This window comes from Triticum aestivum, chromosome 4D, assembly GCF_018294505.1.
Source record: "Triticum aestivum cultivar Chinese Spring chromosome 4D, IWGSC CS RefSeq v2.1, whole genome shotgun sequence".
NCBI classification, from domain to species: domain Eukaryota; kingdom Viridiplantae; phylum Streptophyta; class Magnoliopsida; order Poales; family Poaceae; genus Triticum; species Triticum aestivum.
Genome location: NC_057805.1, coordinates 343,625,076 through 343,642,172, shown reverse-complemented (window position 1 = coordinate 343,642,172; position 17,097 = coordinate 343,625,076).

Below are 17,097 nucleotides of genomic sequence, written 5' to 3'. Positions count from 1 at the left end.
TACCGAAGGTAGTTCGAAGTCCCGGATGAGATCGTGGACATGACGAGGAGTCTCGAAATGGCCGAGACGTAAAGATCGATATATTGGACGACTATATTCGGACTTCGGAAAGCTTCCGAGTGATTCGGGTATTTATCGGAGTACCGGAGAGTTACGAGAATTCACCGGGGAGAAGTATTGGGCCTTATTGGGCCATACGGGAATAGAGGAGAGAGGCCAAAAGGAAGGAGGCGCGCACCCCCCCCCCCCTCTGGTCCGAATTGGACAGGGGGTGCAGCCCCCTTTTCCTTCTCCTTCTCCCCCTCTTTCCTTCTCTCCTACTCCAACAAGGAAAGGAGGAGTCCTACTCCCGGTGGGAGTAGGACTCCCCGCTTGGCGCGCCCTCCTCCTTGGCCGGCCGCCTCCCCCCTTGCTCCTTTATATACGGGGGCAGGGGGCACCCCATAGACACAACAATTGATCTCTTGATCTTTTAGCCGTGTGCGGTGCCCCCCTCCACCATAGTCCACCTCGATAATACTGTAGCGGTGCTTAGGCGAAGCCCTGTGTCGGTAGAACATCGTCATCGTCACCACGCCGTCGTGCTGACGAAACTCTCCCTCAACACTCGGCTGGATCAGAGTTCGAGGGACATCATCGGGCTGAACGTGTGCTGAACTCGGAGGTGCCGTGCGTTCGGTACTTGATCGGTCGGATCGTGAAGACATACGACTACATCAACCGCGTTGTGCTAACGCTTCCGCTTTCGGTCTACGAGGGTACATGGACAACACTCTCCCCTCTCGTTGCTATGCATCACCATGATCTTGCGTGTGCGTAGGATTTTTTTTTTGAAATTACTACGTTCCCCAACAAGGAGCGACGCCGGTGATGACGCCTGTGTAGCAGGACACGGGAGAGATTAAGGGGTGTCATTAACACATATCACACATATGCGTGCATACGTTTCTCGAGGAAGAGGTTAGATCTACTCGTCTACGAACGTCGAAATAGAAAGTGCGTTTTTGGTTGCAGTAGTGAACAGTAGCTGCATTGCATACACATCTCAACCCAGCATGGCTCTGGAAAAATAACCTCATATGCGACATCTGCAAGTTGTTTGGTTGCCTGCATATGGACTTCCTGCATTAGGGGGTTAACTTTGGCATTGTTGTTTGGTTGTCTGCATTGTCTCGGCGCATACAACTTCATGTTGTTTGGTTGCCCGCATGGGGTACGATTAAGAGATATCATTTGCACTTAGCACACAGGGTTAAGAGCTAGTAGAGGAAGGGGAAGAAGAAATGCAGTGTACGCCGGACCATGGCGACTGCGGTGGATAGTGGCCATGGCGTCGTGTCCAACATGACGAGCAAGGAGTCATGGACGAGCGACCCCGTCGGCGAACTAGTTGCCGTGCTCGCGCAAAGACAGTCGACTGAGGAGGAGAATGTAGTGCTCGCGCCATGGTATCGTCGGTGCAGTGGACGAGAGAGGAGGCCGAGATGATCGACGTCGGAAACGACTCCAGTGTAGTAGGGCGAGAGAGGAGGCCAAGATGATCGACCCCGTCGGCAGTGCAATGAACTGCAGTGTGCACGGAGGCAGAGGACACAAGGACAACAGAGAGTAGGCCGAGATGAGCGACGCCGGAAACGACTCTAGTGTAGTAGGACGTGGGCAAGGAGATCAAGGGGAAGGGCTTCGGCGTCGAGAGGGACGAATAGGAGGGCTCTGAGCAGAGGACAGAGGAGCTCGACATGGTGGCGTTAGTGCAGTGGACTGCTGTTCAAAAAGAGATGAAGCTATGATCGTCGAAACCAAAAACTTCCAACACGAATGTTGTGCAGAACTGCGAGATTAGGCTGTTGGTCAAAGGAAATTTCAAATGATCGATCATGCGCGACGAATCTGACAAAATTTGTCCAGAATAGCTCCAAACGGGAACACGAAATAAAAAACTTCCAGCCTACAAAACTACGAACCGATCGCCTGAATGGAACCGTAGCATCGAGGTGCATCTTTTTCGTGTAGAGTTTACCTCGAATCGATGCATCGTTGTGTAGATCAGAGGGATAAGGAAAAGAAGCTTACTAAGGTTGAAGAAGACCTCACGTAATCACCTCGCATCCTTCCCGTCTCCGCTCGTGCAAGGGCCCGCTCGCTTGCCCTCGCCTCGGGCTGGCTCGTGAGAAACTGCCGATTCGAGCGTTTCCAGCGAGCCAGACCGCGGGCTGCTTTAAGAAGCGTGCGATGCGGGCCCAACGGTGAAATCAGGCAACCAAACAGGCCTCCTCCTTCCCGCGCGGGCCTGGTTGGGCTCGATACGGGCAACCAAACATGCCCAAAATGTACAACACAAAAGCGTGTGAAATTGCAAGATGAAGCTACTGGTCAAAGAAAATTTCAAACGATCAATCGTGCATGCGAATTTGGCAAAATTCATTCAAAATAGCTCCAAACATGAACCAAAAATGAACATTTACGAAACTACGAACTGATCAAAAAAATGAAACTTAACATACGCCGGTGTAGCAGGACACATGAGAGATTAAGCGGTGTCATTAACACGTAGCACATATATGCGTACATACGTTTCACGAGGAAGAGGTTAGATCTACTCGTTTATGATCGTCGGAACAGAAAATGTACAAAACAAAAGTCGTGTGAAATTGCAAGATGAAGCTACTGGTCAAAGGAAATTTCAAACGATCGACCGTGCACGCGAATTTTGCAAAATTTGTTCAAAATAGCTCTAAACATGAACACGAAATTGAACATTTACTATCAACGAAACTATGAACTGATCAAAAAAATGGAACTATAACGTGGCTGGTTGAGGTGGATGCATACAACCAAAGGCAACTGTGGTTACATACTTTTTACTTTTTTCTTTCTTTATTCTTTCATTTTTCTTTTTCCCTTTTTTCCTTTTACATTTTTTTCGTTTTCTTCTTCTTTCCTTATTAGATGAAAAAAAAATCATGAACTTTTTCCCAAATTGATGAACTTTCTTCAAATTCGATGAACTTTTTTCCAAAATTGATGAATTTTTTTCAAATTTTATGATTCTTTTTCATTTTTCGATAATTATTTTATTTATCCTGGTGCTGCGGAGACTGGTGTTGCTGACCGAACTCATTTTCTGTCGAGGAGATCGAAAATCTCTGAATTTCTGCGAAATGATAGATTGGTTATATTCGAATTCGTTTGATTTTGATTTTTGGTTGTGAGAGGTCCGAGTCCAAAGCTGGGGAAAATCGATGAACTTTTTTGAAATCTGATGAACTTTTTTTCAAAATCAATGAACTTTATTCTAAATCTATGAATTGTTTTCCTCAAATTGATGAACTTTTTTCATTTTTCAATGAACTTAATTCCAAATTTGATGAATTTGTTTTAATTTGATGAACTTTTTTCAATATCTATGAGCTTTGTGAACTCTTTTTTCGATAAGGGTCTTTTTTTGAGTTTGTGATTTTTTTTAAATCGATGAAATTTTTCTAAAAATTGAGGATTTTATTCAGATTTAATTAATTTTTTTAATATAAGAACTTTTTTCTAATTCGTGATTTTCTAACTTTTGTGAACTTTGAAATTTTGTTCATATTTTTTCCAGAAAAATGGCGTCCTTCTAAAATGTATGTGCAATAAATAGCAAGGCTACAAAAGTACTTAAAGCTCTCGTGTTGTAACCTATCACTAGGTTCTATTCGCTCGAGTGGTTAGGCCACATGCGCTGTATCGAAATAGCCAAAGAGCGAATCCTCACGGTAGTAATTTCTTTGAAGTTTTTTCGCGCTACAAATTTGCTTCGTGTTCTCGGGCCGGCCCACCAGTTGGGGCAGGGGCGCTAGGAGCGCGAACGGGCGCCTGCAGCGCCGTATAGGACCTCCCTATATCTACCATATAGCGAGACGGTAGGAACTCTCACCCGAAGCGTATACATTGACAGGCCAGCCCATTAGCTTCTAGAGTAGAAAAGCGAGCGTGTGAGAAGCTATTAGCAACTATGTTACACTTGGGTTTGAGATAAATTAGAAAGGCGCACCCAACTTGAAGGAAAACAGCTGGGTTTCCACTGGTTTTCCGGTTTTTTTTTTTGTTTCTTCTTTTTTTCACCAGTTTTTCTTTGTTTCTTTCTCTATTTTACTGGTTTTTTTATTTTCTTTCTTTGTTTTTCTTTGTTTCTTTTCTCGATTTTGACTGGAGTTTTCTTTTCTTTCATTTTTCTTTGGTTTCATTTGTCTCCTTCTGGTTTTTCATGGTTTTCTTTTTATGTCTCTCAGGTTTTCACTGTTTTTCTATACAATGTTTTTATACATACATAATACATTTTTCTAATACAAGTTTAACATTTTTCAAATACAAGATTAATATTTATTATACACATTTAACATTTTTCGAATGCTTGAGTAACAATTTTCAAATACTAGATCAATATTTTTAATACAAAACATGTTTTATAAACACATTTAACATTTTTCAAATGTTTGAGTAACATTTATAAAATACCGGCTTATATTTTCTAAACACATAGTCAACATTCCTTCTATACAAAATTATTATTTTTTAAAATACTTGAGTAACATTTTTCAAATACCAGATCTACATTTTTTAATAGATGGTCAATATTTTTCTATAGACTTTTAACAATTTTTCAGATGATTGATTAACATTTTGAAATAAAAGTTAACATTTTTTAATCCATGGTTACTTGTTAAATATTTTTTCAAATGCTTGGATTTAACTTTTTAAAAATACATGATAAACTTTTTCACACACCTTATATTTTTTTGTATCCATTTTTCATATACATGAGAATCCTTTTCTCTGTAAACATTTAAATTTTTTTAATGCTTGGATTTAAATTTTCTAAATACATGATGAACCTTTTTCACACATGTTGTATATTTTTTGTATACATTTTTCATATACAGGAGAAACATTTTCTCTATACACATTTGACATTTTTAATGCCTGGTTACCATTTTTTAATGTTTTATGTAGATTATTTTTTGTATTATATTTATTTAGAATATTTCGAAGTGTAAAAAAGAGAAAAGGAAACAAAAAAGTGAAAAAATGATGTCATGGCCTCCCCGCGTCTGGGCCGGCCCATCTAGTGTCTCGCTTCACGCGAGTCTTCCTTCGGGCTCGCTTGAAGCGAGCTATAGACGCGCCGGTGCTTCTCTTCCTGCGTTAAGGCTATGTATGTGGGGTGGGGGCTTTTGGAGGCCGAGCTCCACGGAGCTCGTTTTCAAAATACAAATTTCCACAAGGTGAAAAAAATGAAATTGTTTGTATACAATTTCACACATGTGTATTGCGTCTGTGCATAAATTCAAAACCAAATACTTTCACACGTGGCGTACAGAAAAAAAGACAAAAACGTATTTCTAGAATGGGCCAATATTTTTTGTTGTTGGGCCGGATTTTTGTTTTTTCGTACAGCCTACAAATCACAAAAAATTCAAATAATTTTCTTACACGTTCGTGCGGAAATCTATTAAGTTACCGTGGAATTTTGTTTTGAATTTTTCTGAAACTTTGAAATATAAATTTTGATTTTTTTCAAAATACCGAGCTCCCTGGAGCTCGGCCTCCGTTGGCATTTTCCGTATGTATGTGGGAAATCCCTATTTGCCGCGCGTTGGGGCAAATTGTTGCCGTATCGCACAGAGGGAAGCACATGGGCCGGCCCATTCGACCAGTTCGTTCGTTCCAGTTTGGAACCTTTTTTTTCCTCCTGATTTTAGTTTCTCTTTTTTACTATTTCCTTTTTCTTCTGTTCCCTTTTCGTTTCCTTTTTTGCGTTTTGAAGTTTATTTTACTTATTTCAAAAAATGTTCGGAAATTTTAAATATTGTTCAGAATTCAAAATTTTGTTCCCATTTTCAAATTATCTTCACATTTTTGAAAAATGTATGCTAATTTGAACAAGTGCTTGTAATTTCTAAATAAATTGTGATTTCTGAAGATTCTGTTTGAGATTAAAGGAAAATTTTCAAAATTTAAAAATGTTCCCATTTTCAAATTTTGTACATAAATTTCAAAAATGTTCTCATTTTCAAAATATGTTCACAAATTAAAAAAATGTTCTTGTGCTTAAAAAATTTAAAAAGTATTCGCATTTTGAGTATTTGTTCCCTTTCTCACAAATTGTTCACAGATCTACAAAATTTTTCACCTTTTCCCTTTCTCAAAATTGTTCTTTTTGACAAAAAAATGTTCGCCTCTTACAAATTTTATTCATTTTTACATTTTTTTTTCGTTTTTTCAGATTTTGTTCATAAATTGTTATAAAGTAATTTTAAAATTTGTTCGCGTCATTTCAGAAAATGTTTGGTAAATCAAAAAATGTTCGCTTCATTTCAGAAAATGCCAGATAAATCAGGAAATGTTCAACTTTTTAAATTTTGTTACAAACCAAAAAATATTTGTTTTAAAAAAGTTCCCATTTTCAAACATTTGTTCACAAATTCAAAACATGTTTACATATTTTAATTTGTTTAAAAATAAAAAATGTTTGGGGATTTCATAAAAAATGTTCCTGTTTCCAAATTTTGTTCACAAATTCAAAATATTATGTAATTTCATAAATTATGCCCATTTTGCAAATTTGTTCACAAATTCAAAAACATATTTTCGTTTTCAAAATTTATTCACATATTCAAAAAAAGTTGATAAATTCAAAATTTGTTCGCATGTTTAATTTTTGTTCACAATTTCTAAAATATTTGGAATTTTAAAAAATGTTCTTGTTTTCCAAATTTGTTCACACATTCTAAAAAAGCTACAGTTTTCAAAATTTGTTCACAAATTTTAAAAATACTCATGTTTTAGAAATTAGTTCACAAATTCAAAATATGCTTGATTTGTTTTAAAATAGTTTAGTTTTGAAAAAATGTTACCTTTTCAAAAAAAAATGTTTTGGAAAAGATGTTTTGCGTTTAGGAAAAGTAGTTCATAATTTAGAAAATATTCTCGTATTGAATTTTTTGTTCCTACTTGGTTTTAGTTTCTATTCAGTTCCCAAATAATATCTGCGTTTCAAAATTGTTTTCCTTTTTACGCTTGAAATGAAGTTATAATATGTAATTGTATGCAGTAAACCTCAGTTACTACAGTGGCTATGGACTCGTTCAAATTCTTTAATGTTGGCGCCGCATATTTGTGAGAGTAGCTTGCGTGTCGCAGTGGCGAGCGCGCGGTGCACATCTACAGTAGTTCACGGGTTCGATTCTTGGTTAGCGCTCTTTTTATTTTTGTGATTTTTCATTCTGCGAAGGAGAGCTAGTGGGCCGGCCCAGGTGAGTCGTCTCCTATGCGAAACTATGACTCCTTGCCGCAATAAGCGGCACATAGGAGGTCCCACGTATGTGGTCGCGAAACAATGGATCTTCACCCTCATGGCTTCTTTGCCTCATAGCAGCTTTGCTCGAGTGGCTGTCACCGTTTGGTCCATCTAGACGACGTGGCGAAAGTTTATACACGAGGGGATCACACAAAGCCCGCAGGCCACTTCCCTGTTTGTGTGCAGGTTCATTAGAGAACTAGAGCTGATTCATGCAAAGCCTCAAATCAATTTACAGGGAGCCCCCGGGTAACTAGGGCAGCACATGCAAGGCCGAAAGCACCTCCGGCGGGATTTGTAAAGATCCACGTGGACGGAGCGGTCTTTCGCGATCGACGAGGATCCGCGGCAGCAGTATGCCGGGACCAGGGGGCAACTACCTGGGGAGTTCTGCTCTGGTCTTACCTGGGGTCACAGACCCACCTACGTTGGAAGCAATAGCATGTAGAGAAGGTCTTGCTTGTGCGGATGATCTTCTTCTAGGGAACCTAATCGTCGCTTCGAACTGCAAGCAGGTTGTCGACGACATCAAGCTCGGCAATCAGGGATCATATGGTTCGGTGATAACAGGAATTAAGTTGCGTTCTATGGATTTTACTTGCAATTTCGTCTTTGAAAGCCGTTCTTCAAACGGTGGGGCTCATAGTTTAGTAAGCATGCACTCTCTCTCGGTGCGGGGCGCCACATGTGGTTGGCTAACCCTCATAATCCTAATTGTATCCCACTCCATGTGGATTATGATCAATAAAGCTTAGCTTTGTCCTAAAAAAATGTATATGGTCGCGAGGGCTATCTCTCCCTTATTGTGACGTACCCTCATCTTGCCTCTAGCGCTCTGCTAAGGGTTGGCACACACTGTAGCTTTCTTTAGCGGTTTTGTGAAGGTTTTATGGACCGGTTCAGATGAGTTTTAGAACTTTTTGTAAGGTTCTTCTTCTTTCTATGCATTTTCTAATTATTATTCATCGTGTTTTTTCTGTTTCTTTTTCATTTTCCATCTTTCTTCAAATACACGTTCAATATTTTTTGTATACAGGTTTAAATTTTTTCAGATACATGTTGAAACATGTGTCAAAATGTACATTGAACACTTTTTGAATAAACGGTGAACATTTATTAGCACACATCGAACATTTTTACAAAGCCATGATTTTTTTAAACATGTAAACCATTTGCTTAGTGCTTAGAACCTTTAATCTAAAATGTTACAAATATTTTTTTAGATTGAATCGATTTTTTGACTCCTATGAAATAATTTTATTATATTGCATCAACATTTTAAAAAAAGTTCATAAACATATTTTTGAAAAGCGTAAATATTTTTGAAATGTGTCTAAAACTTCTATGGAACACGTTTTTTAACATTATAAAAAACTACACAATATATATTTGATTGGGACACCTAGGTTCCCAGGCTCCTAGCCTTTCCACCATTAGATTGCATTTAGATGTGTGTTATCGTAACGGGTATGTTTGCTAATGGATTATTCCATTTGAAACTGCTGATCAAAATAATTATGATATAATCACTAATTGAATGCCATAAATAAGGCCCCGCACACCATGCATGGCAACATTTAATGTTGGGAGACATAATAGGAGAGAGAAAGTAATAATAAATGTGCCGTGATTAATTGTCTCTTATTTCTTGCCATATTTGATGTTTCATAGATGGAAGGTACATGATACTCATTAGGAAGAGAGAAAAACTATTTGTAATTAGCAGGGTATGCATGCGTATTTTAGTTGAATTAGTAGCACATACACATGGGTATCTTGAGTATGTCCATATTTTTATTAGGTACAATACCCTGAGTATGTGTATTTTGATTAGGTATAACACCAACACATAAATATTATCATTAAGTATAATACCGAACAACCACATACCCGGGATATTTATGGATATGCGAGATGTAAAGTACTCAATATATTTTCACGTATGTGCATACCCGACGTATTTCTCCACAACTACATACCCGACATGAAATGTATGAGTACATACCCAGAAAATATGTATATATGCGATATTTATGGGTACGTACACATAAATTTCACATCTAGGTATGTACGTACGGTACATATGAAGAAATATCTTGAGTATGAACTTATATATTGGATACTCTCAAGTTTCACATATTCGTATCTTAGGTATACACATACCAAAAAATATGACGAGTATATTCATACAAAGTAAATAAACAGGAGATGTAACAAATTAGAAAGTTTAAAATGATTGACGCTATCTCAAACATGGATTATTTTACATGCAAGTAAATTAGGAAACAAATCAATGAGGATGCATGTCGCTTAAAACAAAAAGGCTTAGCGGGTTGGACCCGATCAAGGTGCCCCGGCACCTAGATGCCCCAAATCATTTATATATATATATATATATATATATATATATATATATATATATATATATATATATATATATATATATATATTTAAAAAACATCATGAATATTTTATGAAATGCGTCAACGTTTTCAAAATGTCAGGAACCTTCCTTCAAATTGCCCAAACATGATTTTTACAATTCATGATTTTTTTAAATGTTAGATGAATGTTTTTAAAATTTGAAGTAAATTAATTCCAGAATATACATACAGACACACACACACAAGCACATATATATAGAATATTATAATATTCAAAATATAAAAAAGTGCAAAAAAGAAAACAAAAAGGAGAAAAGCGAACGAAACAGACCTATGTAACGAACCCACACGATCCTATTGGGTTGGCCCACTAGAGTCTCGCTTTGGGCGAGCCTACCGTTCATGGTGCTCACACGCGGGTCTCCTAGTCCTGGCCCAATAAGCATGCTTCATCACTCGCTAGAACAGACTAAACAGATCGGCCGTCCAATGATAGGATGATCGATCAGCCTTTGACCGGTCAAACCAATGACCATTGACTATTAGACTTTTGTAAGAAAATGAATCTGAAAAAATTCGTCAAAAAATGAAAGAAAACTTAGATTTAAAAAAAGTTCATAGATTTGCGGGAAAAATCACGAATTTAAAGAAGTTCACTAATTTTTTTAAAAAAATGAAAACGTTTGAATTTGATCAAATTTCATTGATTTTGAAAACAAGTTCATCAAATTTATAAAAAAGTTCATTGAAATTGAAAAAATTTCATCGATTTTGAAAAAAAGTTCAATGATTTTAAAATACTTAATCAATTTTGAATGTTCATCAATTTTGGAAAAAGCAGTTCACGAATTTGAAGAAAACTTTTCAAATTTTTATAAACTTCATCAAAATTGAGAAAAGATCACCAATTTTGAAGAAATTTCATCGATTTTGATAAAAAGTAGTGACAAATTTGAAAAAAGGTCATCAATTTTGAAAAAAAAGGTTCATCAAATTCAAAAAAAGTTCATTGATTTTGAAAATGTTCATCAAGTTTTTAAATAGTTCATTGATTTGAAACAAAGCTCATTGAATTTGAAAATGTTCATCAAAATTGAAAACAATTCACTGACTTTGAAGAAAAACTTCATGAATTCAGAAGACAGAGAGGAAGAAACTCAAACTCAAGAAGACGCAGTGTCAGAACAAATTTGGATAGATCACTAAATGTATTACGTATTTTAAATTATGCTGAAGTTGTGTGTTTCATTGTTCTGAACATTTGTGTTATATACCCGTTAAGTTAATGGGGGTTTAGAAGTGTTAGATGAAGTTTCAAATGTTTAAGGCCATTCTTATATGCTTGACCACATGTTTAAGGTGAACGTTAGAGGTTTGACCACATGTTCAAGTTGAATATAAGAGGTTTGTGATGCAATACTTATGATTTTTTTGCATGTCATTGTCACGAGTGTTTACAAATTGACGATATAACTTAAAAATGTTATCAACAAAATAGCACGTTGACTTACTACATACAAATATTTGAGTGATATAAATAAAGGGCTAGTCCATCTACCTTGTGTGTTTCACGCACGACTCAAATGGAGGTGCCACACGTCCCGCTTTAAGTAAGCCAGGAGATGCCGTGCGAGTTAACGGGAGGCGTGTGAGCAGGCTGCTGTGCATGCTCACCGGGAGGCAATCCCTTTGACCTCCCTCCGCCGCCCGGCCGCCTTCCTCCCAATTGCCCCCTCAATGGCGCCTGAACAGCTGTATATTAGGCCGCATACTCCCCGCACTCACTACAATCCTCTTCCCGCCTCCAATTCCCCTCTCACCCACCTCCAATCAGCCCCGTACGCCACGTCGCATTACGATGGTCTATCCCTAGTCTTTCAGTTTTCTGAGGAAGACCTCGAGCCAGAGGAACGAGCTTTGGGACGTGCCAGCGCGAGCACCTGCACTAGTGCTCATGTTGGCACTCGTCCCTGGGCACGTGGTAGCTCGAGCGCGTGCACTAGCGCCCGCGCATGCGCCTGTCCCCGCGCCGGTGTGAGTGCCCACCTTAGCAGCATGGGACGCCGTCGTCGACCGACCGCTTCCTTGCATAGCCTGTGCCCGTGCACATGCATGTCCCCGTGCCGGTGCCAGTGCCCGCCTCAGCGGCATGGGACGTTGCCCTCGTTCGCTTCCTTGCAGCACCGTCAGGCGCCACCCCTCGCCCTCAACGGCATGGGATTGGCTCCAGCATGCGGCGTGGTACTGGCTCCCAGAGGAGGAAGTCCATAACATTCTAGCCTTACTCGAAGCTTGGCCCGACATTCCGGAATACGCCAACACCGATGCAAGACGGCACCGCTACCACAATTAGTTTGTTCATTTAAATATTGTATTTTGATCTATGAATGTAAAGTCACAACGTGAGTGAAATTTATTGTTTGATCAATCAAGTGTTGTGCTAGAGTGAAGAAGGGGAGTAAACATGTTTTTCTTTATTTTTTCATTTACTAAAATGTATATGTAGTGCCACTGAACATAGTACTCCCTCCGATCAAAAAAGTGGCGTGGCTTTAGTTCAAATCAAAATTGACTAAAGCCATGATATTTTATTTGATCGGAGGGAGTAAAAAATTGTTTAGCTGCAAAGTATATCACTAATCAAACACTAGTCCACCGGTAAGCTTTTTAGTCTAACGTGTATGAAAGCGAAAACTCATGGTTATGAATCTCACAGACTCAATTCCTTTATATTTATATTTTCTTCACTAATCCGTCCAAATTTTTCGGTGATAATGAAATGTTCAAATGTTCTTGTGACAACTCCAAATAATAGATGCACCATGCCATGTTATGGGTGCATGCATATCATCTTTGCAGGAAAAATAAACGAATACTTGCATGATAAAAAGTAATGTACACTTTAACATGTTGACATGGTGCAGGTACATGCAGTCGGTGAAAAAACCTCATATACATTAGGAAATGTTTGTTTGGACTTACTTTGGTTTGAAAACAGACATGTCGATCAATGTATATATTTGTGCAGCATGCACAAGACAACCAACAAAACATGTGACATTTCACATTTCAGTTTGAACAGTGGTGTTGATCATGCATTATGCCACTGATTTTTCACCTTACAAAATTCGTATTAATCAACAAACAAATTACATAAAATTGATCAAGAATTGCAAAAGTGCAAAAAGAGGCCCTAGGAACCTAGGATCATTTTGGTTGTAGCACTAGTTTCATTGCCATGCACGCTATACAATCGAGTGTTGATTTTCTGGGATTGTAATGTAAACTAAAGAAGTAGCTAATTCAGTACCCTTTCGACTGTCAGATGGATGATGGACGCCTCGCCTATGTATGCCTTCTCACATCCCTTATCAACCACCTCCACTGCATTCCCACTAGTTTAAGTTCGCACTGGTTCACACTAGGCAGCCGCTCAATATAAGCGGTTCCATCTACCAACGTATCCTAGAGAAAACCCCAAAATCCCCAATACATAGATGATGGTGCGCACGCCCCCCTCCTGCCCCTACATCTCCATGGCCAGTGACATGCCGCATAGGTCACCTCAGCCCCCAATGGCAAGCCCGACCGAACCCACCCCTCCTGCCCCTACATCTCCATGGCCAGTGACAGGCCGCATAGGTCACCTCAACCCCCAATGGCAAGCCCGACCGAACCCACCCCTCCTGCCCGCGACCCAACACCAGCTGGTGTTGCATTCGATCCACCCCCCTCTGCGACGGCGCCTGCTATGTCTCCAATGTATATATAATTTTTGATTGTTCCATGCTATTATATTATTGGTTTTGGAAGTTTTATATGCATTTATATGCTATTTTATATTATTTTTGGACCAACTTATTAACCTAGTGCCCAGTGACAGTTGATGTTTTTTCCTTGTTTTTGGCTTTTCAGAAAATCAATATCAAACGGAGTCCAAACAGAATAAAACTTTACGATGATTTTTCTTGAACCAAAAGAAACCCACGAGACTTGGGGAGGAGGCCAGAAGACCCACGAGGGGGCCACAAGCCCTGGGGCGCGCCCCAGGGCGGTGGCCAGGGGGCTTGTAGGCCCCTCGTGGCTACTCTAACTCTAACCCCAGAACTATAAATCCTCAAATATTCCCCCTATACCAGAGGGCACAAAAAAAAATACTTTTCCACCATCGCAAGCTTCCATTCTCATGATATCCCATCTTGGGGCCTTTTCAGATACTCCATCGGAAGGGGATTCGATCACGGAGGGCCTCTACACCAGCCTTGCCGCCCTTCCGATGACGCGCGGGTAGTTTACCACGGACCTAAGGGTCCATAGCTAGTAGCTAGATGGCTTCTTCTCTCTCTTTGATCTTCAATACAATGTTCTCCTCGATGTTCCTGGAGATCTATTCGATGTAATATTCTTTTGTGGTGCGTTTGTTGAGATCCGATGAATTATGGATTTATGATCAGATTATCTATGAATATTATTTGAGTCTTCTCTGAACTCTTTTATGCATGACTGAGATAGCTTAGTATTTCTCTCCGATCTATCAATTTGGTTTGGCCTACTAAATTGGTTTTTCTTGCAATGGGAGAGGTGCTTTGTGATGGGTCCAATCTTGCGGTGTCCTCACCCAGTGATAGTAGGGGTAGCGAGGCACGTGTTGTATTGTTGCCATTAAGGATAAAAAGATGGGGTTTATATCATATTGCTTGATTTTATCCCTCTACATCATGTCATCTTGCTTAAGGCGTTACTCTGCTCTTATGAACTTAATACTCTAGATGCAGGCAGGAGTAGGTCGATGTGTGGAGTAATAGTAGTAGATGCAGGCAGGAGTCGGTGTACTTGTCACGGACGTGATGCCTATATTCATGATCATTGCCTTAGATATCGTCATAACTTTGCGCTTTTCTATCAATTGCTCAACAGTAATTTGTTTACCTACCGTATGTTTTCTTCAAGAGAGAAGCCTCTAGTGAAACCTATGGCCCCCGGGTCTATTTTCCATCATATATTTTCAGATCTATAAACTAAAAATCCAAAGATACCTTGCTGCAAATTATTTATGTTTACTTTATTTTGCCTTTTTACTTATCTTTTAAATCTATCTCTATTATATATCACTCTTGCAAGTGACCGTGAAGGGATTGACAACCCTTTTTTCGCGTTGTGTGCAAGTGTTTGTTAGTTTGTGCAGGTGCATATATTGGGGACTTGCTTGTGTTGGGGAACGTTGCATAGAAAACAAATTATTTTCTACGCACACGCAATGATATATCCACGGAGATGCATAGCAACGAGGGGGAGAGTGTTTCTACGTACCCTCGTATACCGTAAGCGGAAGCGTTTCACAACGCGGTTGATGTACGTAGTCGAACTTCTTCGCGCTTCAACCGATCAAGTACCGAACGCACGACACCTCCGCGTTCTGCACACGTTCAAATCGGTGACGTCCCTCGCCTTCTTGATCCAGCAAGACGTCTAGGTAGTAGATGAGTTTCGTCAGCATGATGGCGTGGTGACGGTGATGGTGAAGTGATCTCCGCAGAGCTTCGCCTAAGCACTACGAAAAATATGACCGGGGTTGTAAACGGTGGAGGAGGGCGCCACACACGGCTAGGCAATTGCCTGTTGTGTGCTAGGCGCCCCCTCCTCATATATATAGGTGGGAGGGAGGGAGGAGCAGCCATAGGAGGCGCCCAAGTAGGAGGAATCCTACTTGGAGTCCCTCCCAAGCCGCGCGCCCCCTGCCCACTTTCCTTGCCCTTCCCTCTTTCCTTCTCCTCATAGGGCTGGCCTCTATAGGGGCACACCAGGGCTGGTGTGTTCCCTCACTTGGCCCATAAGGCCCATATCTTTGCCGGGGGCGCCCGAAACTCCTTTCCGGTGACCCGATAAGTACCCGGTACCCTCCGGAACACTTCCGGTGTCCGAATACCATCGTCCTATATATCAATCTTTACCTCTCAACCATTTCGAGACTCCTCGTCATGTCCGTGATCTCATCCGGGACTTCGAATAACATTCGGTCACCAAATCACATAGCTCATATAATACTATATCATCATCGAACGTTAAGCGTGCGGACCCTACGGGTTTGAGAACTATGTAGACATGACCGAGACACCCCTCCGGTCAATAACCAATAGCGGAACCTAGATGCCCATATTGGCTCCTACATATTCTATGAAGATCTTTATCGGTCGAACCGTTATGACAACATACGTAATTCCCTTTGTCCATCGGTATGTTACTTGCCTGAGATTCGATCGTCGGTATCTTTATACCTAGTTCAATCTTGTTACCGGCAAGTATCTTTACTCGTTCCGTAATACATCATCTCGTGACTAACTCCTTAGTCGTTTGCTTGCAAGCTTATGATGTGTATTACCGAGAGGGCCTAGAGATACCTCTCTGATACTCGGAGTGACAAATCCTAATCTCGATCTATGCCAACTCAACAAACACCTTCGGTGATACCTGTAGAGCATCTTTATAATCACCCAGTTAAGTTGTGACGTTTGATAGCACATAAGGTATTCCTCCGGTATCCGAGAGTTGCATAATCTCATAGTCGAAGGAATATGTATTTGACATGAAGAAAGCAATAGCAATAAAACTGAACGATCATTATGCTAAGCTAACGGGTGGGTCTTGTCCATCACATCATTCTCAATGATGTGATCCCGTTGTCAAATGACAACACATATCCATGGTTAGGAAACCTTAACCATCTTTGATCAACGAGCTAGTCTAGTAGAGGCTTACTAGGGACACGATGTTTGTTTACGTATTCACACATGTATTTAGGTTTCCGATCAATACAATTCTAGCATGAATAATAAACTTTTGTCATTAATAAGGAAATATAAAATAACAACTTTATTATTGCCTCTAGGGCATATTTCCTTCAGTCTCCCACTTGCACTAGAGTCAATAATCTAGTTCACGTCACCATTTGATTTAACACCCATAGTTCACATCGCCATGTGACCAACACCCAAAGAGTTTACTAGAGTCGATAATCTAGTTCACTTCGTCATGTGATTAACACCCAAAGAGTACTAAGGTGTGCTCATGTTTTGCTTGTGAGAGATTTTTAGTCAACAGGTCTGCCACATCCAGATCCGTATGTATTTTGCAAATTTGTATGTCTACAATGCTCTGTATGGTGCTACTCTAGCTAATTGCTCCCACTTTCAATATGTATCCAGATTGAGACTCGGAGTCATCCGAGTTGGCCTCAAAGCTTGCATCGACATAACCCTTTACGATGAACTCTTTATTACCTCCATAATCGAGAAATATCTCCTTAGTCCTCTTAGGTAACTAAGGATAATTTTGACCGCTTTCCAGTGATGTACTCCTGGATCACTATTGTACCCCCTT